The sequence below is a fragment of the Microcebus murinus genome, chromosome 24 (assembly GCF_040939455.1).
Source record: "Microcebus murinus isolate Inina chromosome 24, M.murinus_Inina_mat1.0, whole genome shotgun sequence".
NCBI lineage: Eukaryota > Metazoa > Chordata > Mammalia > Primates > Cheirogaleidae > Microcebus > Microcebus murinus.
Window position 1 is genome coordinate 15268940 of NC_134127.1, and position 24606 is coordinate 15293545.

Below are 24606 nucleotides of genomic sequence, written 5' to 3' on the forward strand. Positions count from 1 at the left end.
TACAATGCCCATGTTTCTCATTGAATAAGTATCAAAAACAGTGAAAAAAATAATTATTCACGTAAATTTTTTTCACTTACACAATTACATACACATATTGATTATTGTCCCTAGGATATTTCCTTCTGTTGAAATCCATGGCAGACAGAGTCTAAAATGGTCCCCATTGTCCCACCTCCTCCTATGTATGCCTTACGTAATCTCATTTCCTTAACCCATGACCTTCTTAGAATCAACAGAACATGGCAAATGTCATAAGATGACTGCATTACATAAATGGTAACTTCTGAACTGCCATCAGACTCGATTGTGTCACTCCCTTGCTGGCTCTGATGAAATAAGCTGGAGTATGGAGTATCTCATGTGGTGACAAAGAACAGACAGTGGCCTCTGGCTCATGGCCAGCAAGGATTGGAGCCCCTTAATTCAGCAGCTCTCAAGGAACTGAATGCTATCAGCTACCATGTGAGAAGGCATATCCTTATTCAGTTGAGCCTCAGATGAGAACACAGCTCTGGTTGACACCTTGATTATAGCCTGGGAGACCCTAAAACACAGGACCCAGTGAAATGTACTCAGGTCCTTGACCTCAAAACTATGATATAATAAATGTTTCCTGTTGCTTTTTGTGTGTGTGTGTGTTGTTGTTTTTTTGAGACAGAGTCTCACTTTGTTGCCCAGGCTAGAGTGAGTGCCGTGGCATCAGCCTCGCTCACAACAACCTCAAACTACTGGGCTCAAGCAATCCTTCTCCCTCAGCCTCCTGAGTAGCTGGGACTACAGGCATGCACTACCATGCCCGGCTAATTTTTTCTATGTGTATTAGTTGGCCAATTAATTTCTTTCTATTTATAGTAGAGACGGGGTCTTGCTCTTGCTCAGGCTGGTTTTGAACTCCTGACCTGGAGCAATCCGCCCGCCTTGGCCTCCCAGAGTGCTAGGATTACAGGTGTGAGCCACCATGCCTGGCATGTTTGCTGTTTCAAGCCACTAAGTTTGTCATGACCTGTTACACAGCAACAAATAATTAAAATAAGTATGCTATGTTCATTGCAGCAAAATAGAATTTCTCTTGGGTCCATGAATGCCTCGAGTTCTTCCCCTACCCCAAAACAAGCAATTTCCATTACTGAAGAAGTACTCACTCACATATCATATGTTTGTGCTTGTGTATATTTTAAGTTTTTCCATAGTTGCTATTTAAAAATTTTATTTTGCAAAATACAATGGAAAATAAAAAAGAAACAGAAAGCAAATGCGTTCCCAGTATTATCTTAATCCAACAAACAAAATGTGAGCCTAGAAATGTTAAGATGAGAAAATTATATTATTGGTCACTTTTTTTCCTCTAGCATGTCTCTAGTAAGCATGTGTTGTTTTTACAATTAGAATAAGTTATAGGACATTATGTTCAATATAATGACAAAAACTTGCCAAGATGTTTTTGAAAAGGAAGTGTAATATTAAAAAAAATGTTTTTTTTTCCTGATTAGGAAATTAATCCTTATTTGACAATATCAAAATCTATCAAAGATTGGCACAGGTCTTGGAATAGGAGGGCACGTTTTTATTCATCTTGTTTATTGCTACATTTCCAACATTTGGCACACTGTTTCAAAATTATTCATTAAATAGTGATTAATTATTCATTATTTATTCATTAAATAATTCTTCATATTTATTCCATAGCCATAAACTGCTCAGTCCATACCAGTAACCACAAACTCCCTCTTCATGTGATATTAGAGCTTTTTCCCCTTCTGGAAGAGCACAGATTCTAAACAAAATGAGGGTTTTTCATTAATTCCAAGTATCTATTCTGTATGCCTCTCACTTGCTAGTATACACCCTTGGGCAAACTATTTAACATTATGTGGCTATTTCTCTCATTTTCAAAATGAGATTAATACTATCAAATTTTTAGGGTTACCATATTAATTAGGTAAATGTTAATGTAACTAACCTGTAGTTCACCTAAATATATGATAAACCAAATTGAGTTCAACCGTATTATACACTTTCATAATCTGTTGGTTTTTCCTTTATATGACTGCACCTTTTAAATTTTAAAGAAATAGTCTTGCATCATTCACATTTTCATCTTGAGGGATTTAAAATAACTTGCTAACTCCTCATTATTTTTCTGTAGGTTATTTTGGCAAATCATGCATAGAGGAATCATTCAAACTGGTTTTTACACCTTCTCCATTTAATCATATTCTTCTTGGCAGAAACTGTTAACAAAACTGCAAAACGCAATAAATTTTTAATATCTAAACATGTTAAAATGCTGCAATTTGGGTCCTTTCGTGTATGTAGTTTTCTTTGGAAAACACAATTTTAGGTAATATGCCATCTGCTTTATACTATTTCTAATTATAGCATCACATATGAATTGTAATAGGGATTTTATTTGAGTCAATATCACATAAAAATAAAAAGATACAGGTTATTATATCTGTTTTCATAATAAATCTGTTATAATAATGAAGACTATATTATGAAATACTAAAATATAAACAAATTGTTTACTGCAATGAAAGAATTGATCAAGTTGTTCAAAAGATAAAGTTTGATTTCAAAAAAGATATTCTAGAAGCCAAACGAAAAGCTTTTAATTATAAATATATAGATATTATCTAAAAATTGAAAACCTGTATAAGTATACCAGAAACCATCCTTTGATTGCATGTAGTTATTAATATTCAAAATCAGTTATAATAATAAAAATAGTAGTCACTTGAGTATCAATGATTACGCCAGATACTTTATAAGCTGATATGCCTTATTTTATTAATATTTACTGCAAATATTCAATGTTTTGATTAGTGTTCTCATTCATAGGGTAGGACACAAGAAGTCTGAGAGATTAAGAAACTGGGTAAGTGTTATAAAAGACAGTAAAAAGAACTGAAATTCAAACACATATCTATATGACTCTAATGTCCCTGACTTTTATTTTTTTAGTATTTCTTTTTTGTTTGTTTTTGGTTTCTTTGTTTTTATACTTCAGCATAGTACAGGGTTATGGAATGTTTGTACTCTACCATGCACCAACTTTTAAAGGCAAAATAATGATTTGCTTTTTCAAAATGCCAAGAAAATTAACAAATGTAAATCATTATGAAATAAGAAAAATGAACAAAAGTATCCATATAAGACAATAAACAAGTAGAATCCACTCCATAATACCTTTTTATTTTGAGTATATAATTCTTGGAATCTAAGTTTTCTTGTTTGTAAAATGAATTTTTAAAAATTACCTCAAAGGGTTATTGTGAAGCATAGAAGAAAGCAAGTGTAAAATTCTTTTAACATAAAAAATTCATAGTAAGTAATACATATTATTTTGAAAAACTCTGCATGAATTTATGTTTTAGGAACTTATTAGTACTTCTGTCTAAGGGGATAAAGGAAATAATGCAGAAGACAAGCATATTTATGACCCAGTTAAAATATTCTTGAAAAAATCATTATAAATTTCTTCTAGAAGAATTGATTAGCAAGAATAGAGATGATGTTGAAAAAGAAGGGAGTTGAGGAAGTTTCATCCTATGATTTATTAAATGTTTTATTAAAAATTATATTTAAAATAGCTGTTATTTTCTAAAGAAACAAGAGACACTTAAATGAAACACACAGAATGGCTCTTATTAAAAAGTCCAAAAATAAGTGCCGGTGTGGATGCAGAGAGAAAGGAATGCTTACACACTGTTGGGGCACTGCAAATTAGTACAACCTCTACAGAAAACGGTATGGAGATTCCTCAAAGAACTAGAGGAGACCTACCATTCGACAAAGAAATCCCACTACTGGGTATCTACCCAAAGAAAAGCCGCCACTTAATCAAAAAGACACTTGCACTCAAATGTTTATTGCAACACTATTCATAGTTACAAAGATGTGGAATCAACCCAGGTGCCCATCAATCCATGAGTTGATTAACAAAGTGTGGTGTACTACTCAGCCATAAAAAGAAATGAATTAATGTCTTTTACAGCAATTTGGATGGAACTGGAGACCATTATCCTAACTGAAGTATGTCAAGAATGAAAAAAACAAACACCACATGTACTCTCTGATAATTTGGAACTAATTGATGGGCTCATATAGGCACAGAGGGAAGTAAAAGTCATTGGAAATCAAGAAGGGGGAGAGGGGAGGAGGGGAGGAATAAAAACCTACCTAACAGATACAATGAACACTATTTGGGCCATGGGCACACTTATAGCCCTGACTTAAGCTTTACTAAAGCTATTCATGTAACAAAAACATTTGTACCCTCTGAATACTGTAAAATTTTTAAAAATTGACTGGTGATTAAAAGTCGAGGTAACAGAAGAAGAAATATAAATAAAAGTAGAGGGATAAAAAATTAAATTAATTAATTTGGTCAAATTCTTAAAAACAGAAAGTAGAAAGGTTGTTGCCAGTGGGTAGGGGAGGGGAAAAGAAGATTGTTCAATGAGGGTAACACTTTAGCTTTAAAAGATGAAAAAGTTCTACAGATCTGTTGCACAAGAATGTACTTATGGTTAATAATACCATGCACTCAAAAATGGTTAAAATGGTAAATTCTATGTTATGTGTTTTTTACCACAATAATAATTAAGAAAAATGATTATACTAAAGGTCCTAGATAGTATAAGCCCAGAAAAAGAAATAAAAGATACAGTAATTGAAAAGAAGAAAACTATCATTATTTGTAGATGCATGATTCTATAATATACAAATAGAAAATAATCTGTAGATAAGCTGCTATAATATTTAATATTAATAAATTGATTTTTGAATTATTGGATATAGCAATCTTTACCAAAAGTCTATTTGCAACCTAGAAATAAGCAGAATAAAAGTTGGACAAGAACTTTAAGCCAGTAAGCTATAGAATTTTATATAAGATATTAAAGCACACCATAATAAATGCAGAGATATTCTGTGTGTGAAGATAAGACAGTGTAATGAATATACTAGTTCAATCCAAATTGACTTATGCATTTAATATAATTCCAATAAAAATTAAAGTACCTTCCTTTAGTTACTTTCCATTATAATTTGAAAATTTATTTGGAAGATCTCTTGGCCAATAATAGCCAAGGTACACCACAAGAAATGTTATCAAGATTTATTTTAAAGCTATAGTAAATTTGTATGGAGCCACAAAACAGAACCAATTTATAATTGTTATATATAACATATCATATATTAGGGTCAAAGGAAAGACACTTCAATAATTAATGCTGAGACAATTTGTTATCCACATAAGGGAAATAATGATAACAGTAATATAACTATCTCATGACATTCATTAGAACAAGAAAGTATAAAAGAAAAGTGTGAAACAGATTATTTTTAATAGCCTACTATAGGGAAGGATTTCCTAAAAGCAAAACACAGAAAATAATCATGTTAAGATCTCTTGGGGATACAGAGGAATGGGAAGATATATTAATAGGTCAAAGGCTGCAAAATTACAATTACGTAGGATGAATAATAAGCCTACATATCTAATGCAGAGCATGAGGACAGTGGTTAGTAATATTGTATTGTATATAGGAAATGTGCTGAGAATAGATTTTAGGTGCTCTAACCCACCCACCCCAGGATACCCACAAAGGGGTGTGAGATGATGAATATGTTAATTAGCCTGACTGCAGTAACCATTTCATTATGTGTATCAAAATATCAAGCTGTACACTTTAATTATATACAATATTTTTTAAAATACTTAAAAATTCACTCCTGTAAAATTTTACAACAAATTTGTTAATTAAAGGACACCTTTTAAAATTGAAAAAACAAACCACAAATTAGGAAGATATATTTTAAAATTACTTATCAACAAAGGCTTAATAATATGCATATATGAAGCTCTCCTTCAAATTCAATAAATGGAAGGCCACCCAATAGAAAAATAGGGCAGAAGAAAAAGAAACCCAAATGGTCAGTTATGTTCAACACATCACTAATTAGAGAAATGCAAGTTAAAACCAAAATGACACATAATTTTACACTGAACAAAACAACAAAATTGTGCCAACAAAATTGGACAATACCAAATATTGGAAAGAATGGGGAGCATGTTAGGAGCTCTTTTATACATACAGTCGTCATGTAAAATTATATGACAAATTTATCTGCAATTTGATGGATTTGTATTGTCAACTTAGCTGAACTAGGCTATGTTTTTCAGCCTTGCCTTCCTGCCTAGCTCTGAGTTCATGCAGGCCAAAAGAGATATTATATTTTATACAAGAACTGGTAGGTGGAAGTGAAACAGCACATTTTTTGTTTGAATGATCAGAACACCAGGCACTAATTCAGCTTACACATACTGTCTCTCACTGTTGGTCCATCAAGGTTGGGTAGGGCACCATTCGGCCCATAGGTCCTACTTCCTACAGCTCCTTCAAGATCCTACCTGGCCCAGGTGCTTCTTTAGCTTTGCAATTAAAGATACCGTGTTCTCCAAAAGATACTTTTATCATTAAAGTTGAAGTCTTGAGGCAGAGGAAGAAATATGAAGGTTTCAGTTTATCCATATGGGTTCCATCTCATCCATCCTGTCCTACTGAATATCATCTTCCTTTCCTATCTGCCCCTCTGACTGTAAGCTCCCAAACCAAGCACAAAACAATAGCCTTACATAGACTTTAACCATCTCTCACAAGTGTGTAAGGTCAAGGTCTTATCATACACCTTTAATGACCTATACCAATAGGATTCTGTTTCTTTGATTTAAACTTGACTGTTTCAACTGATTATGATATGGACATAATAACACAAATTGTAGCAAGTAATGGCTTAGTATTTCATTAACAATGAAAAAAATATCAACTTCACTTCCTTTTTCTGTACTTTTTAAGGATAAAGCAATACATAAAATTCACCTTTTATTTAAAAATTATGTTTAATGTCTAATGTGCTCTCTTTCTATTGAACTCAGGTCAAAATTTATCATTGATAAGAAACATACTTCTTAATAGTGCTAGATTTCCCTCCCGGAAAAGTGCATGCCAACAGCAGGGTTGAAATATCCCAGGAGCTGGGGGCAGATTTAGATGTCACCTAACAGCTGTAGAGCATTTGTGCAGAGACCAAAGGATTGATCTGAGAAATAACATCCCAGGAAGAAATCAAAGCCAGGAAGAGAATCCAATACCCAAAGGCAACCTAAAGAAGTTCAATAGGAAAAAAAAAAAAAAAAGAACACAGGCAAGACAAAGGGATTACAAAAGGAGGAACAAGGAAAGAAAGAAAATAGGTGTAAATTTGAAGGTGAGAGGTACAGCTTGGAGGAATCCTCTGTGGTCAAGGAAGCCAGGTATAGCTGGTAATTTTTCTAATGGCCTCTGGTGAGAGCAAAAAAGCAAGCCAAGCCATAATTTTTCTGTTACTATTACATTTTTCATAAAGTATCTCTACTCTTTAAAGATACTGCAGAAGAATTTTGGGGACCCTAAGAACAGGCTGACCTGAGGAAAGCATGATAAATATACTACATGTAAATTTCAGTGATAAAATATAGATCAGTTAAACTATTAATGACATATGTAACCCTCATATATCTAGATTTCAGTATCTTGATCAATATATTGAATACTCTAGTACTCAGATATGCTATAAATTGATATTCAGTAATAAATGATCAACTTACAATGTATAAAAATATTGTTTAGCACTGATAAAATGAGAAGTAATAATGTGAATGTCTGATTTCAATGCATCCTGAAATATTTCTAAAGAAACAAATAAATATTATGATTCCAACTCCTTGACAAATTATAAAACCATAACTAATACAAAAATGTCTTCACCCTGAATTCAGATTTAAATTTATTTTCCTTTTTAAATTTTCAACTATTTCTTTCAAATTTTGACTGAACGTGTATGGTGCTGTTTTTACGCCAAAAAATATTTTCTAAAGATTGACTGTTACAAATATTCAAAATTTTTCATTGTATTTTAAATTTAATGTAGAGATACTTGTCTTAATTCTGTAATAATTTTTATGAAGAGTGGAGTACCTTTATTTGTGTTCCTAATTTTAACAAATACTTGTAATTACAAGCAACCTCAATGGCAGATATGTTAATACACAAAAGCATGTAAATAAAATTTTCTCTAAGAAGCATTCTAAAAAATGTGATTTCTGATAACATTTTATATCTTCTAATTTATAATTTCACAATCATTACCAAACAAACCTTTGAATATGAGAGAAAACTACTTTGCCCATTTGGTGAGTGAACTTTTCCACAAACTTACTTGAGGATGACTAGATTAAAGTAAGTGTAAATTTTTCTTAAATGTTATAGGGAAAGAATTTGTTTTAACTTGGAATTAAATATCTGCTCAGCTTCTTATTTTTGTGTCCAAACAATGAGCACCTAAAGGTTTGCATTCTCAAACCTTTGTGTCCAATGGCTTCACATAATCCTAAAAGTCCTGTAGTAACAGTGTGTGAGCTTCTGTCTCTAATGTAACATTCATCAAGATCACATTCAAGATCTGTGGCTTGTAATAAAGCAGTTCCAGTGTCTATCACTTGCTTTTCTACATAGCACATCAGCTGGGTTTTACAGTGGATTAAACCACTGGCCTACAGAGCAGAACTTCACAAGGCTCGACTCCTGCAAAATACATGACACACAAAAATCAATGCAAGTGTTCTGTTCCATGGTCTCCAAATCAGAAAGCCAGAATATCAGGAACAGGAGACATAAGAACTCCAGGTTCAAGGGTACTGATCTTTGATTTCCAACATCTTCGGGCTTCTGAAGAATAATTGATCTCAAGTTATCCTCTCGTCCCATAAACTACAATGTTTCTGAGATTATGGGCTTCACTCAGAATGATCCTAAGAACATTGTGTTTTGCAGAAGTGTTTAACTCCCTGACTCTCACACTGAAGCACAAGATAGTAAAACTAACTCATTTTCATAGCCTTAAACATTACTGTAATTCAAGAGGAATAAATAGTATAGAATTCCATAGATATTTGAAATGAATCATCTATTTAAATGCTCTTGCTTTCCACATGAGGAAATTAAAGATCCCCAAAATGAAATTACTGGGCCTAAAGTCATAGATCTAAAGAGAAAATATAAACTAGTACATAGTTACATGATTTCTAGCTAATATTATTGTCCAGTTAGATCTATAAGCATAGGATTTTATAGCAGAAATATCATCTAATTCAATCTCTTTATTTTATGGATGACCAAACAGGGCTCCGCTGGTCACAAATTTGCTTAATGGAGTAAGATTATTCATGTGGTTTTTGAAATAGAGTCATTGAAAAGTGGAATATGCTTTCTTACACTTCCATGTGTAAGCAGAAAGCACTGCCTTAATATTTATTCCTAGAAGAATCTTTTTTCTGACAGTAGTTAAGACACTAACCACAGAATTAGCCTCATTTAACTTTAGTTGAGAAAATCATTCTTGTTCCTGTGTTGAGAATAGACTATAGAACAACAGGGCCAAAACAAAGAGCACAGTGATCCAAGTAGGAAATGATGGTTGCTTAGACCAACATGACAGGAGTGGAGGTGATGAGACATGGTCAGATTCTGGAAAGTATTCAGTTTTCCCAGCACATTGTAATAGGTGTGAGAAAAAGGCAGGAATCAAGGATGACTCCAATGTTTTGGGCCCCCAAAATGGGAAGACTAGATTGCTATGAACTGAAACAGAGAAGCCTACAAGTGGACCGGGCTTTGAGAGAAAGGTCAGGAATTCTATTTTGACAATATTAAGTGTGAAGTTTCTGTTAGAGATTACACTGAAGATGTTGAGCTGCCAGGTGGATATATGAATATGAATATGAATTTCAAGGGAAGAATCTGGATCAGAGACATGAATTTGAAACTCACCAACAAAAAGTTGATACGTACAACAAAATTTATGAGATTACATAAGATTACCAAGGGAAGGCATATAGACAGGAAGGTAAGAGAGAAAAGGAGAGGAGGAGAAAAGAGTTGAGACCTGGTGTACTCTCACTTGAAGATATCAGAGGAAAAGGAGACAACAGTAATTGAGACTAAGAAGCTATGTTACAGAGGAGGAGGAAAACCAGATGAGTGTGGTATCCAGAGAGGCAAATGATGCAGTAATATTAGGGGGACGAGAATAACAAATTCCACCAAATTCTTCTTATAAGTAAGAAGAAAACTGGGAATAGCATTGGATTTAACAATATGAAAGTCACTAATGTCAACAATAAGAGGATTTCTGATTGAGTAATGGCACAAAAGCCTATATGGAGTGAATTGAGAGAGAAGAGAAGAAACAAACTGTATTTGACTAATTACTTGACTGTATCTTTGAATGTTTGAAGGCAAAGATGTTCACTGGTGGTTTTTCTTTGTAACTTCAAATGATAATTCTTGGAAAAGTGTAGGTGCTCCATCAATAATTATATCCTTTACAGATATCCTATAATTACTATATTATTTAATATATAAAAATCTGCCAGACATTTATAGAAACAATCACAATCATACATTAAATCACACATATAATTTGCAGTTGGCAATGTTGCCAGAATATCACAATTGTAAAATTTGTAGTTGGCATTGTTGCCAACTTGTAAAATTTGCAGTTGGCATTGCTGCCACAATATCACAATTTTATGCCAATTGCAAATTATACTAAGATAATTTTAATGGGTAAAAGACCTGGAAATACTGATTGGGATGGACATAAAATAACAGAAAAAGAATCAACATTGAAAAATGATGTATGGGGTGAAAACGAACCAGTTATTTAGGACAAAGTTGTGGTGAACTCAGAAAAACTAAATAATGGTGCCATTAAATTGAAAGGTTATAACAATTGCATACAGTTTCTTGGTTTCTTAGGGGATTTAGACAAGTACAGATATATGTTTTGATTCTAAATTTGCAGTATGTGCTCATGATTATTTCATTGAATTTTACTAAATGTTGTAGGTAAACCAAATACAAAACTAAGTATATTATTTATGATTCCACCTTTCTGGAAGAGAGCCTAGTCATGTGGTCTTGAGATAAGGTTCATATTTCAATCTCATGCACTATCATGCAGGCCACTGGCTACAAAGTTAATCCCCACGTCACCTATTTGCATCTCAACATGGCCATACTTATATTTCCTTTTTATTTCATATGCACTAACATTTATAAAATAATAATTTTTAATTAAAAATATTTGTCCTTTGCGGAAAACATGTGTATTTATGTTTAAAAAAAATCAATTCCTACTGCGATGACTAAAGTAAGGGAAACACTGAATCTAAGAAAGTGGTGACATTTAGGCAGAAAACACTTTTTGGTTAAAATAAAACAATGAAACTCCAAATTCTCCAATGGCTTTAATTAATATTCTAAATGAACTTATCATTCCTTCTGATCTGTACAGAGACAAACAATACAGAAAATTTGTAAATCAGCGGTAAATGCTTCCATCAATACTTTTTTGGAAAAACTGTATGCTACATGGTATCTTAAAGCTACGTCTTGGCCAGGCACAGTGGCTCACGCCTGCAATCGTAGCACTCTGGGAGGCTGAGACGGGTGGATTGCTCAAGGTCAGGAGTTCAAGACCAGCCTGAGCAAGAGCGAGACCCTGTCTCTACTAAAAATAGAAAGAAATTAGCTGCACAACTAAAAATACATAGAAAATATTAGCCAGGCATGGTGGCACACGCCTGTAGTCCAGCTACTCGAGAGGCTAAAGCAGAAGGATTGTGTTGAGCCCAGGAGCTGGAGGTTGCTGTGAGCTAGGCTGATGCCATGGAACTCTAGCCAAGGCAACAGAGCAAGACTGTCTCAAAAAAAAAAAAAAAAAAAAAAAAATTATAGGTCCTAAGAAACTTTGAAAGGTCCACTATACCAACTATTTCCAAGCAGTATTAATTGCTGAAGTTAAAGAATGTGCTTCTAAATATGTTCAATTGAGCTTATTGAGAACCCACTGTTTTCTGCACAATAATCTTTATATGATAAGGACTGTGTGGAATTATTACTGAAAATCTTGTGTTCTTACTCGTGCTCTCATGCCCAACATTTGAGAACAAAATTCAGGTAAGCGATTTGCTGACTACTTTGAAAATTGCATTTTGATGGTACAACTGTGATGTGCAATTGCATTTCTTTTCTAGAGTGCTTCCTCAATCAAGATGTCCTAGTGTTTCATTAACTCTCATAGGTGTCATTTCCATTACTATCTTGTGTTTCTAAGATTTGAGCTATTGAAGTAATGTTTACTCTATTTCTTCCACACAGTTTCCTACCTAATATGAATGATAAATAAAGTAGCTATGTCTACAATATACCATTGCTTTTTTTCTTTCTGAAAGGATTATCTTTGAGTTCTTTAAAATGATGTTTTCTGAATCCAAACCTGATACTGCTTGGGTAACAACTTAATTCACAGTACATCAAAAGAATGTTTCCCTTTTTATATCTGCAATATTTTTTTGGCTTCACTTTAAAGTAGTATAGTGTTTTATATATTTTTTATATTTAATGAAAGAATAAGAAATCATTAAAGGCTGAATGAATTGAAATCCTCATGTACTTCTAGATGAGAAAATAATAATGTTTTTTATCTGCTAACACAAAGAAAGCAAGAGGAAGTTACATTTAAAAAGCATCTATTCTGTGGCCGTGAACCCTCTCATAGAAAAAAGTGGCATTATTTTCCTCTTTTTGCCAAAGGTGACAAGGCTAAGTGGCTAGAACATGAAAAATTCCAAATTCAAAGTGGAATTTGAATTAATGTCCATATGGTTCCAAAGCCTGTCATTTTTTTTCCAGTATGCTATACTGTTATCCATATAACCATTTCACTTTTATTATAAGAAAATTCAGCCTGCAGTAGACATGTGAATATTACCATTTAAGCATATTATCACAGTTTTGAATCTGAAATTATAGTGTACATAATATTGAGAGTCAAGATTTAAAGAACACCTTCTGAACCCTTATAATCAGAGTATCTAATACTTGTATTAATAAAACACCTATTAATCCTGTTTCACAGGTGAAAACACTTGTATCTTGATGGCTAACTTACTCTAGAACTATTCTTTCACAAGGAAAGCTTGATATTGATAATACTATTAAAAGCATAGTAACATTAATGCTATTATTTTGATATAATTATTATACTAATAATGTTAGCAAGACTAATACTATTAGTATACCAATACTAATAATGTTAGCAAAACTAATACTATTAGTACACCAATACTAATAACAAGTACATTGATCTAAGTACAAACAGAATGTCAAATGATCTTGAATTTTAGCTACACAGGTAATATAAGAAATTCTAGCTGTTATTATGCTGGTATGGGGAACTTAATGGCTTTCAATATGAAGTAACTCAGTTTTTAATCCCTAGTTTACAAAGGAAGATTTACTATGAGGTTTTGGTCATTTATTTGTGTACGCTTTCTACAATTAAGATGTATCAAATTCACTCAATTAAAATGACGGTCACTTTCTATTCCAATTCCCATTTCTACCACCACACCTACAAAAATTTTAATCATACACTGACACCATAATGTTGAGGCTGTGGGCATGCTGGATATGAGGTTAAGGCAAAGCTGTGTTGCGGTATATTTGATTTGGGTTAGTGGAACAGATTAGGACCAGAATATAGAATTGTGGTACATAGGACTGCCATCTTTTTTCTATTCTATCTTACCTTCCAAGCATGTTTGGTAAATCTAAACAAAATTATACTGGCAGATCAAATAGGAAATGGCTATCAAACAACATATACTTAATTTTCTAATAAGTTCTCCCAAGTTAGAGCTTCTGATTCTTTGTATTTTATGGAAAATAAAAGCAGAAACATTTTTTTCCATGAAGGATGAGATTAGCAGTTTTCATTTGCATTTTGAAGTATGAAGTCAGAATAGGCAAGATATTAGGTTAGTGGTAGTTTTTTGGAAAGCAGACAAAAATCTAAGAAAAACTAGAAATACGTATTCAGCTGAGACCTCATCACAATGATGTATCATCAGTAGTAAAGATACGATAGTTTATGAGAAAGATATTGATCATGTTGTGAAATAAATGAGCTTAAATTGCCATTTAGTTTATTGCTGGAGAGATAATTTCTTTGGCATTAGTTTAACTTTCATGCTCTATTGATACTTATAAAAGCTTTTATTTTTTCTAGGATGTTCCACAGGACCAAAACAGATTCTCATTGTCTGCCTAAAAGCAGTGATATTGGCAACAATTATTCTCTTTGAAAATGAACAGTCAAAAACAATATGCAATTAATATGGATTTGAACAAAAGTATTGACAAACGTATTTTTTAAGAAACAAAAATCTCATTACCTTAATAATTGTATTGAGCAATTCACTTTTCAAAAAGTTGTATATTTGGGAAGTTTACCTATTCTTAGCACAATATAATACTTATCACCTTCCAGTCTATCTTAGAAATTAAATAAAAACAACTAGGCTCATTTTCTAAAATCCATATTATTCTTTTGACAGCTATCAGCTAATGGCTCTACCATACTTCTGCATAAATGCCACAGTTTCCAGTAAGTATGCTGAGTTTAATATTAAAACTACACATTTTACATTATATTTGAATGATTCTTAATAGCTTCTAATGTATTTTATATTATCTCTCTTGATACTATGAATATGTCAGGGGTTAGCTCAGATTGTTATAATATTGTCCTACAATGGCAGAATCATGACTCTGAATTTTTATTGTCCAGTCAATTTTACTATTTCCAAGATTGCAAATAATACCTAAAATACTAGATTTGCACATATATTACAAAAACAAATATAATAAAGTGGGATGGATAGGAATTATTCTAATACTGCAATTTTTTTAAAAAACGTAGTTTGTTATTTTATTGTTAAAACAAAGGAGGAGTTCTAACACATTATTATATAATATATACTTACACATACAGTATTATACAGGAATATATAATTAACCTATATACTTTTATAGCTAAATATTATAGAATCAATATATGTCACCAAAGAAACTATAGTGTTTCCTTTGATGGAAGAGAAGAAAAAATGAAAAAGAAACTGGAAACGTTGCCTAGAGATACCTTGGTTACCTAAAAGTTTTAAGATAACTTCCAAGATATCCAAAGAATTTCTTAATTACAGTTGTATTTATGTATTCTATCTTCAGAGATAATTACATTCAACACTAGTTTTTACTTGTAAAAATTGTATTCATCTTGCCAAGAAAATAACAGAAAAGCAGAGTAGAGAGAGTGAATCCACCTGGATGTGGTAATTTTTGTCAGAAGAGTTACTATTAGTTAAGGAAACTCTGAGGATTATCATTAGATATATGAACTGGCATGACTTCTTTTTATTTCAATTGAATGTGGAAAAAGATGACAAAGTAAAACAAATGTGTATTTCTTCCCCTGAGTTCACTATACCAAAAAAAAAAAAAAAAAACCGTGAGCTAAATCAGATTACGAAGTCAACTGAGAGTTGGCACCGTATTCGTTTGGTATTATTCATGTGTTTCATGGTGAGGCTTACTGTGTTTTAAGCAATCACTGAATTACTAAATTGTACTTTTTCATTTTAAAATACAGATTACTCTCACATGCCTGCATCCCAATGGTAAGTATTACTCCTAATTATTATTAGGAGTCAGCTCCAATGAAAAGATATGCTGTTCATTCATCATCATTGAGCTATGGTGATAACATCATAGTTATCGTAGTTACTCAAGCTTAAAGTTCCAAGATTGCAAAAGAAAACAGTCGAAAGGAATCCTAGGGAAACCATCAGCCCACACTAATATCAAGATTGTATTTGTTGCCATGCAGTATGTAATATCCTTTGAATAATTTTTTTTTTTTTTTTTTTGAGACAAAGTCTCACTTTGTTGCCCAGGCTAGGGGGAGTGCCATGATATCAGCCTAGCTCCCAGCAACCTCCAACTTCTGGGCTCAAGCAATCCTGCTGCCTCAGCCTCCCGACTAGCTGGGACTACAGGCATGAGCCACCATGCCCGGCTAACTTTTTCTATATATATATTAGTTGGCCAATTAATTTCTTTCTATTTATAGTAGAGACGGGGGTCTTGCTCTTGCTCAGGCTGGTTTCAAACTCAAGCAATCCGCCCACCTCGGCCTCCCAGAGTGCTAGGATTACAGACATAAGCCACCGCACCCGGCCTATTCTTTGAATAATTGAAACCATACAAAGATTTAGAAAAAACAGTTTTGTTAGAAGAGCATGAATAGATTGATTCGCATTTCCAAAACCTTCACCATCTCAGCATGAAATAGCTCCAAGTGAAGGTAAGCAAGCCTGTCCATGAGCACATAAAATCCCAGGGCTTTATTCTGACATTTTAGGGAGGAAAATCAAGTTAAAATCTACATGTGCCTTACCCACTTCAGCACACTGACAGTGGTTAAGACATTTAAGGATAAAGTTCTACGGAAGAATTATCCAGTAATAGAGAAGATAACCTCAAGTAAGTGAGCAAATTCCCACCTCCAAGAGTTTATAGGTTCAATACTTGTTCCACATTCCAGTGGGAAAGTGAAAAAATAAAATAAAGTTGTGAAACACTATTAGAGTGCAGTGACTTCCAGAATGTCAATAAGGACCTCCCAAATCTACTCCGCCCTAGAAGTAATGAGAGCACTCACAAAAACTATCAAAATTAACTTTTTGAAATTCTGTAAATTAACCAAAAACTTTCAACACTCTGAGGAAAGTTTCTTATTCAAGAAAAAAGAACCTCACTAAAAACAGCAAGGCTGGTAGCATTTTGACTTGCCTGATTCTCATCCCACTCTCCCCAGTTCCACAATAACCTTAAAATCCAGCAGACTGGCAGCCACTAGAAGTGGCAAACCTGGTTTGGAATATCCTCAGAAAGCTTATCCCCAGATATTTAATCTGTCTGGCACCTCCCTGGCAAAGCTCCATGGACAGAGCTCTCCTTATTTGACCTGATTCAGAATATGTTCAGTAGGAAAAGTCTTACCTCCAAGACATTTGTTGAAAATAATTGTTTAACATCACAAAGAGCTGAGGCAAACAAGAGCCTGGCCGAAAAGGAAGATCTGGAGAATGAAACGTTCATAGTGGGCTTTGAAAAGTTCCATTATACTCCTCACCTTTGTCGTGTACCCATAATTTCTTGATTTTGTTTTTATGATACGTACATTTTAAATGGATATTACAAATGAAGTAATACTAACGCTCCCTGTTGACAGTCTAATTAGGACAGAAAAGATTAATATACTTAAAGCACTATACTGATAAAATTAATGCAAAGAACATAAAATTAAAGAGGAATTAAGAATTAGAAAATCACTCAAACAAGTTAGGGAATCAAGACAAAGTTATTTAACATGAAACAATTGATTAATTTGTAATATTTATACAGTCTGAGCCAAACAAATTTATTTTAGAGCTGACATTTAATAAATGTGGAAAAGAAAAAATAAACACCACTAGAAATACAAATTATAAAACAATTTGAATTATAAAACAATTCAAGCTTTTTAGATTGCTAACAGAGGACATTTGGTCATAAATTTAGTCAACCTTTTGCACATTTAACTATCAGGAATGATGACTTATCAAATTGTTTCTTAAAATCATTCCATACTTTCACAGACTGAATGGATTTGGGATATATTTACAGCTTGAGATTCTAGTCTTTTCACTATAAATCCACAATAGTAAGACCATTTAAAAATCAGTAACTATAGAATGGTATTATAATATGTCTCTTTCTAGGAATTTAATACAAGTTGTAAGTACCTATGCATATACAAACACATATATCTTTGGACTGTGGACAAAGGGATAATTCAAATCCCAGGTGAGTTGGAGCAGGATGACAAGAGACTGTGTGGCATTTCATCACGTTACTCAGAACAGCACACAGTTTAAAACCTATGAATTTTTTCTAATTTTTTTTAATTTAATATTTCAGACCATGGCGTCATTTAAACTGCAGAAAATATAATCGTAGCTAAGTGGGGCTATTGTATTGGAAGTGAAATGAAGGCTTTCTGCTTAGGGTCTGTGAGAGGGCTACACCTGGCCTTCATGGGTGAATTAGGTGGTTGTTTTCTAGAATGTTGCTCAAAGAATGCCTGGACTTTAGCTTTCAATTCCTAAATGTCCTTTTTCCCCTTCCTACAAAACACATCCAGAGCTACTACAACATGTGTTATAAATGGAGAGATAAAATCCAAAGTAATACAGGTAGCCTTTTGCCAGGAGATGAATAAAAAGGTATTATAATATCTCTGGTTTTTATGGTTTTGGAAAACAAGTTGTGTCGTTAGGAGAGTAAAGGCATTATTCACACTGTCATCCAACAAAATTAAATGTCCCTTGAATTTCACTTGTATATTTATGGGTTTTCATAGACTCTCATGTTTTGCATTCTCTCCTGTCACTAAGATCTTCCTATTTTTTCTCTTTAGGAATGTGAAGGTGTACTTCTGCGATGTATGGAAGGAAGGAGGAGACTTTCATACTCCAGCCCTTCCCCCATGTCTGCCTTGGTGCAATTCTGGGGAGTCAACCAGGTCTGGGGAGGCTATTAATTATATTGGCATCATTTAGAGGATGATTTCACTGTGGGAAAAGATATACTTCAGGCTTAGAGAAACATGAATGGAACATAACAAATTTAATATTCACATAAAAAATTTGTGTCTCCAAATTCTCTTGGTCTTGCATTAGCCAGCCTCTTATCTGTGCCATTGCTCTCGTGACACAGCAGGAAATAAGCCTTCTACATCAGCACCCCAAATCTCTCTCTCATCTGCAGAATAGTGGGATTTATCTGATATAATGAAATCGTAATACTGACGATTAAAAATGACATTCATTTTCTCCCTCCCGTTCCTTGACCTTAGCCAAATGAATGCTTACATGTTTCTATTTTATATCCCAAATTCAACCTTGCAATTACTTCTTAATTGGCTAACTAGAACAGTTGTGAGATAACTGGGATGGTGTCAATAAATAATTGGAAAGCGAAGCAAAATTATCTCCCCTTGTGATCACATTCATGAGATTTTACCCATTTTCCTACTAAGACATAAACCAAATAACTAAGAGATTATTGTAGTAATTGTTCTACATGAAACCATTAAAATTAACATCTTAACATTCTTACTTTATGTGAGGAAATACAAAAAAAGTATAAAGAAATTGAAATAGTGAGTAATAAACTACTCAATTCAATAGCACATCCAAATCATTTGTAGAACATTATATCTATACAAGAGAGCAGAAGGCAATGAAGGAATTTATAAATGAAGAGTTTACAAAATTCATTTATCTACTATAGGGACAGTTCATCATTTCTCAAATAATTTTACAGACGTCTTCCAGCGAAGTGACTGGATGCTGTTTCTGAAATGAATTTGCTACCATAGCTGTGATTATACAGTGTTTTTTTTAAAAAAATAAAATAAAATAAGCTGCAGATCTTATTATGACAATTCATTAGAAATGAAAGGATAAAAAAAAAAAAAACATTACCACCGTGACATCACCAAATAACAAAGCAGCAGGTAAGAATAATATCTCTACCTATCATTTCCAATATTGCTCCTAATAGCATTGTCTGGCTTTTCAAGCTGTTTGACAAACAAACAATATTGCAACTTCTCAGTGAGGCAGCCAGGTTAATATTAGAACGAATGTATTTTCTAACCCTCACAGCAACACACTCAGTAGAAAATCATTAGATTCTAAAGTTGTATTACATTTTGCAAGGATTCCAAGGTTACAAAAACTTCATAAGAGCCAAATAAATGTTTCCAACCAATTATATTCTTCCAAATAATTTAAATAATGGTTTCACATTTAAATGTTTAAGTTGCAAAATCTTTGCTAATATTATAGACTCAGACTATAGAGAAAACTATACGTATTTTCTTTGTACAAAACTAAACAAGTATGGTTTATATGGAAGTTTTTCTGTCACCTCAAAATATAAAATGTCTGTCCATGAAGAACATAAACATCTTTTACTATCATCAGAGGAATCAATGAACTACAACAGACTCTGGTGCATTGACAAGCTCAAATTAACTGCTGAATCTGATTTGTAAAAAGAGATGAGCTTCATACAAGGAGTATGAAATGACATCAATTTTATTGACAGAAACATCCCAACCCCTACCTAGTTTACTAGCTCTCTTATTTAGTGCATACCAAAAGGCGGCTGTGGGTCTTTATTTTGAAGATTTCATTACACCACCATAACCCACTTTTTCTATTCTCCTTGCTTTTCAGGAGAATTCCGATCAGCAAATAAATCATCTGAAATCTTTCCTACCTCCAATTTAACTCACGGATAATGAGGGAAATTATTCAGTAGCTGAATATGCTGGGTTAGTTCTGCACAGTCTTTGTGGGGTGTGAGAAAAATACTGAAGGAAACATCAAAATTCTTTCAGGAACAATTACATACACCCATATTTTTCAAATAACTCAGAAAAGCTTACTTAGTTTCTTTTTCCCAAATCCTTGGATAATGACACTTCAGCTAGTGACAACACCTTAAGGGTGGAAGACATGATTCAAATTAGCTCCAAAAAGTTGTTTACTGAGTACCTGTCCAAATTTTATATTCAGATAAACTTATATTCGAACTGAAAGGACCCTCTACTGAATGCTTCCTCAGGAAAACACACTGTTTCACTTGTGCATGCTGAAGTGATATTTAGAAACTATAGTTCATCACCCATTTCCCACAGGTATTTTTCTCTGAAGTACTATGGCTCTTTATATAGGTAGGGTGGGTTTCAAATAGTCTTCCTTTCTTTTCCATGGCTCTATAATCAATAGGCTTTCAAATTTGCCATCTCAAAGAATGGTCTTAGAGAGCAAAATACGGACTTCATAGTGTATTTCCGCAAAGTCATGTATTTCTAAGTGGACCAACCTATGGGGGCTCAAAATGTCCCTCCCATTTCCAATCTTTTTATTGACATTCTAGCACCATCAGAATAAGGTGGTTTGTACTCAGGATACTGCTTAAGAAAAATCCCTTCAACTGGGACAAAAACAGCCTGGTATAGCCCTTTTTTTAAAATTTCTTTTTATTTTTTTTAATTTCAGCATATTATGGGGGTACAAATGTTAAGTTTATGTATACTGCCCATGTTCCTCCTCCCCGCTTGATTCAGAGCTTCAAGTGTGACCATCCCCCAAACACTGCACATTTGGGGGATGGTATAGCCCTTTTGTCTATCAGTCTCTGAAACTGCAAACAAGACCTGAGCTCGTTATTATCCACCTCTGTTCAATAGTCCCTTGACAGCTCTAATCTCCCTGAGCCCAAACTCAGAAATCATTCCACAGAAATCAGAACTTTGCCTGAGGGCTCAACTCTGCTTGTTAGAAAATGTTAAGCTGATACAACAACAATGAAAAACCTGGAACAAAATGTGGTTTTGTTGTGGTTAGTTCCTTCAGTAAGAGTTCTTTCTACATACTCAGAGACAACTTGTATTTTTTCAGGAAAAACATAAGGGGTGTCAAATGCTAGGGCTGGAAGAGAATTATCTAATTTTTCTCTCTCCCCTTTTACAAATGACAGAAAGTAAGGCCCAGAGAGTTGAAATATGTCCAAAGGCTTATTTTTTAAACAGGAATATTAGCTTATAGAGTTTTTACCCACTTAAGTTTCAAAAAGATGAACCAGTAATTTGAATATTGAGTGTAAAAATCTTACTCAATGCATATCAAAATTCTCTACCAATGAGATTAAAATAAATCTTTACTCCAAATCATGTATGGCCTGTATTTCTATATTCATCCTGGGTGAGGAAGTTATATATCATGTTTTGATTTTTGAAATAGATTCACAACAAAATCATTACAGCACTTTAGCATAAACATGGAATACTAACTTGCAAGTATTTGCATAATATTTGCATGCATTAAATATTATGGAACTTAAGCAGCATATCAAAAGTATACTATTTTTTCTCAAAGAAAATCTATAAAATGTAATAACAATAATGATTACAATTATAATAAATGGCTATCACTTGTATAATGATGACTTTGTACCAGATACTGTATTAAACACTTTACATATATTAACTCATTTGATCTTCACATTCTATTACTTCCATTTTATACATGTGGTAACTGAACTATAAATTGGTTAAGTGCCTTACCCAAGGCCACATATCTGCTACATAGCAGAATCAGTTTTCAAATCCTGTTAGAATGGCTCCAAAATTCAAGCTTTAGAAATAGAAGCATATTTATTTTTAGTGGGTTAAAAAAAACTGAACAAAAAAATCAAAAATAAATACTCATTATTTCAGCTTAGAAAATGATAATGATATAGAACAAAAGCTTATTTATGCTCTAACTGTATAACTGTATAATGTGTGAAAAAGAATCCAACTTTTCTGTTGTCTGATTAACCTAATATTCTCACAGTCCAGCAGCTTTGGACATGGCTGAGTCTGTAATTAAGGTGATTCAGATGTAGTAAAAATGTCATTTTGTAGAATTTTTAACCTTTAAAAACATTCTTTAAATAGACCAGAAATACTCTGTCTGATGAATCTCAGGTGATATTCAACTAACACTGCTATATGAAGCAATAAAGATACTTGAGTTCTAGTCCTGATTTGGAATATTTTAAACCATGTAACCTCTACAGACTTCACTTTCTTCATCTACAAAATACTGGGGTTGAACAAAATGATCTCTAATGCCCTTATCATCAACTTGAATTTATGATAGCTTTACAAAATGACAAATCCTTTACAATATATTTTCTTCAGGTCAAGACACTGAAGCCATTAGGGTGTCATTGGCAGAATAAGGACAGAGCTGTGGCCTGACCAGCATGGCAAAAAGCCTAGAGTTCGAAGTTCCAAGTCATTAATTTACTAAGAAAAGCCACCTTGTTGATGTAACACCAGCTGTTAATGTTATTTTATTTCTACTCTGTGCTTTTTACTGGCAGCTTTTTGTTCTGACTTGTCCCTTTACCTTTGGATTTTGACTTTACCTTCTCCAACCCCTTCTTAGGTGGCTCTGACCAGAAGTGATCATGATTCCTACATCATCACTTGTCCCAAAATGATTCTTTAGCTTTATGTACACACGCAGCTTCCTGACTGCTGGATCAAATCATTAACCTATTTTTGATGTCTCCTCTCTGATGATCAGGGGTCTGAAATATTAGTGCTTGTTTGGGTGGATTTATGTGGTTTTCCTCTAATAGAAATATTTATATATTGCTTAGCCATTTCAATGACTGTCTTTCAATCATGCTTGTTTAATCTGATTGCATGGTAATTACAACAGGTGGAATAAAATCAATTGATACAAATATGACTAGTTGTGTCATCTGAACATAGTCTTATATCCATAGGTTCTCTATCAAAAATATTGAAGTCAATCTCCCTACTATTCTTCCATTTAGATAATCCCTATCTTTCCTTCTTGGGGATACTCTCAGGGCATGTCTACTGTCAAAAATGTTTTTATAATGATATCAAAAAATATTTTCTTTTTTTAATGTATTTACATTTGCACTGATGATGTAAAAGAACAGTAGGTAAAATTATCAGAGCATTAGCACAATTAAGGTTGAGGTAGGGCACAGAGCTGTTGTAGTAGTCACTTATTCTTTGCCTCCACATACTTAAACAGAAAAAAAAAATATTGCCAATTTCACTTAAGAATATCCAGGATGATATTTAACAGTAAATTATTAGTAATTTCATTAAGTGTCAACACTTGAACACATATCTTTTTAATAGTCTGTGTGATAAAATGAAAGAGAGGTGTAAAAAGTTTCTGCTGCATCTGATGCTTATATGATTGGCTACAGGAAAAGCACTTCCAAGCTGAAACAGCCTCTTTTTTCATAGGAAAACATTTTTACCTGCAAAAACCACTAACAAGAACACAAAACCTGTGGCTATCAATTTGCATATTTGGCAGGCATTGTCTTGAAAACAAAGTAAGCCTATTATTAGTATCAGTTACCATGAGTTTGACAGCTTCCTAATACTTAAAAAACTCTTCTAATGAGATGGATAGTGATTTAAAAGATGTGGTTTAAAATGTATATATTATGTAATAAAATAAGTCAACATTTTGTAAGATACATAACTTAGTGGACCAATACCTTCCAAATGGTCAATGCTTGATACTACAAAATCATACATGGATAAAAAGAGCCATTCAAAGTGCAAGATAAGCCAGTGGATCTTAATGGAACAGAATACAAAAATATCATTGATGTGCTTTCCTATTTCACTTTACAACTAATCTCTAAGAAACTACCATGTGTATACCTATGAGGTAGTATCAAACAAGAATATCAAATTAATTTAAAAGTCTATTAAAATACTTTTCCTTTATTTTCATATCATTGTGAAAGCCTGTAAGAAATACTAAGGGGAGTCCTTCAGAGTGTAATGGAAGGACACTAGACAGTAACTAGAATTCACATACAGAAATAAAGAGTACTGGTAAAGGTAACTATTAATATATAGGTAAATATAAAAGACTTCATAAGTGTATATTTTCTTTGTAACTCTTCTCCTATCTGATTT

General features: G+C 33.2%; 1 long non-coding RNA gene across 1 annotated transcript in view; it reads left to right on the forward strand.

Annotated features, from left to right (window-relative positions):
• The window catches only part of LOC142864151 (uncharacterized), a 56151-nt gene extending 37032 nt beyond the window's left edge, over positions 1-19119 (forward strand). The window contains exons 2-3 of the long non-coding RNA XR_012914736.1: positions 14513-14562; positions 18475-19119. This is a non-coding gene — a long non-coding RNA (uncharacterized LOC142864151). The remainder of the gene's footprint in view (positions 1-14512; positions 14563-18474) is intronic.
• The last annotated feature ends 5487 nt before the right edge of the window (positions 19120-24606 follow it).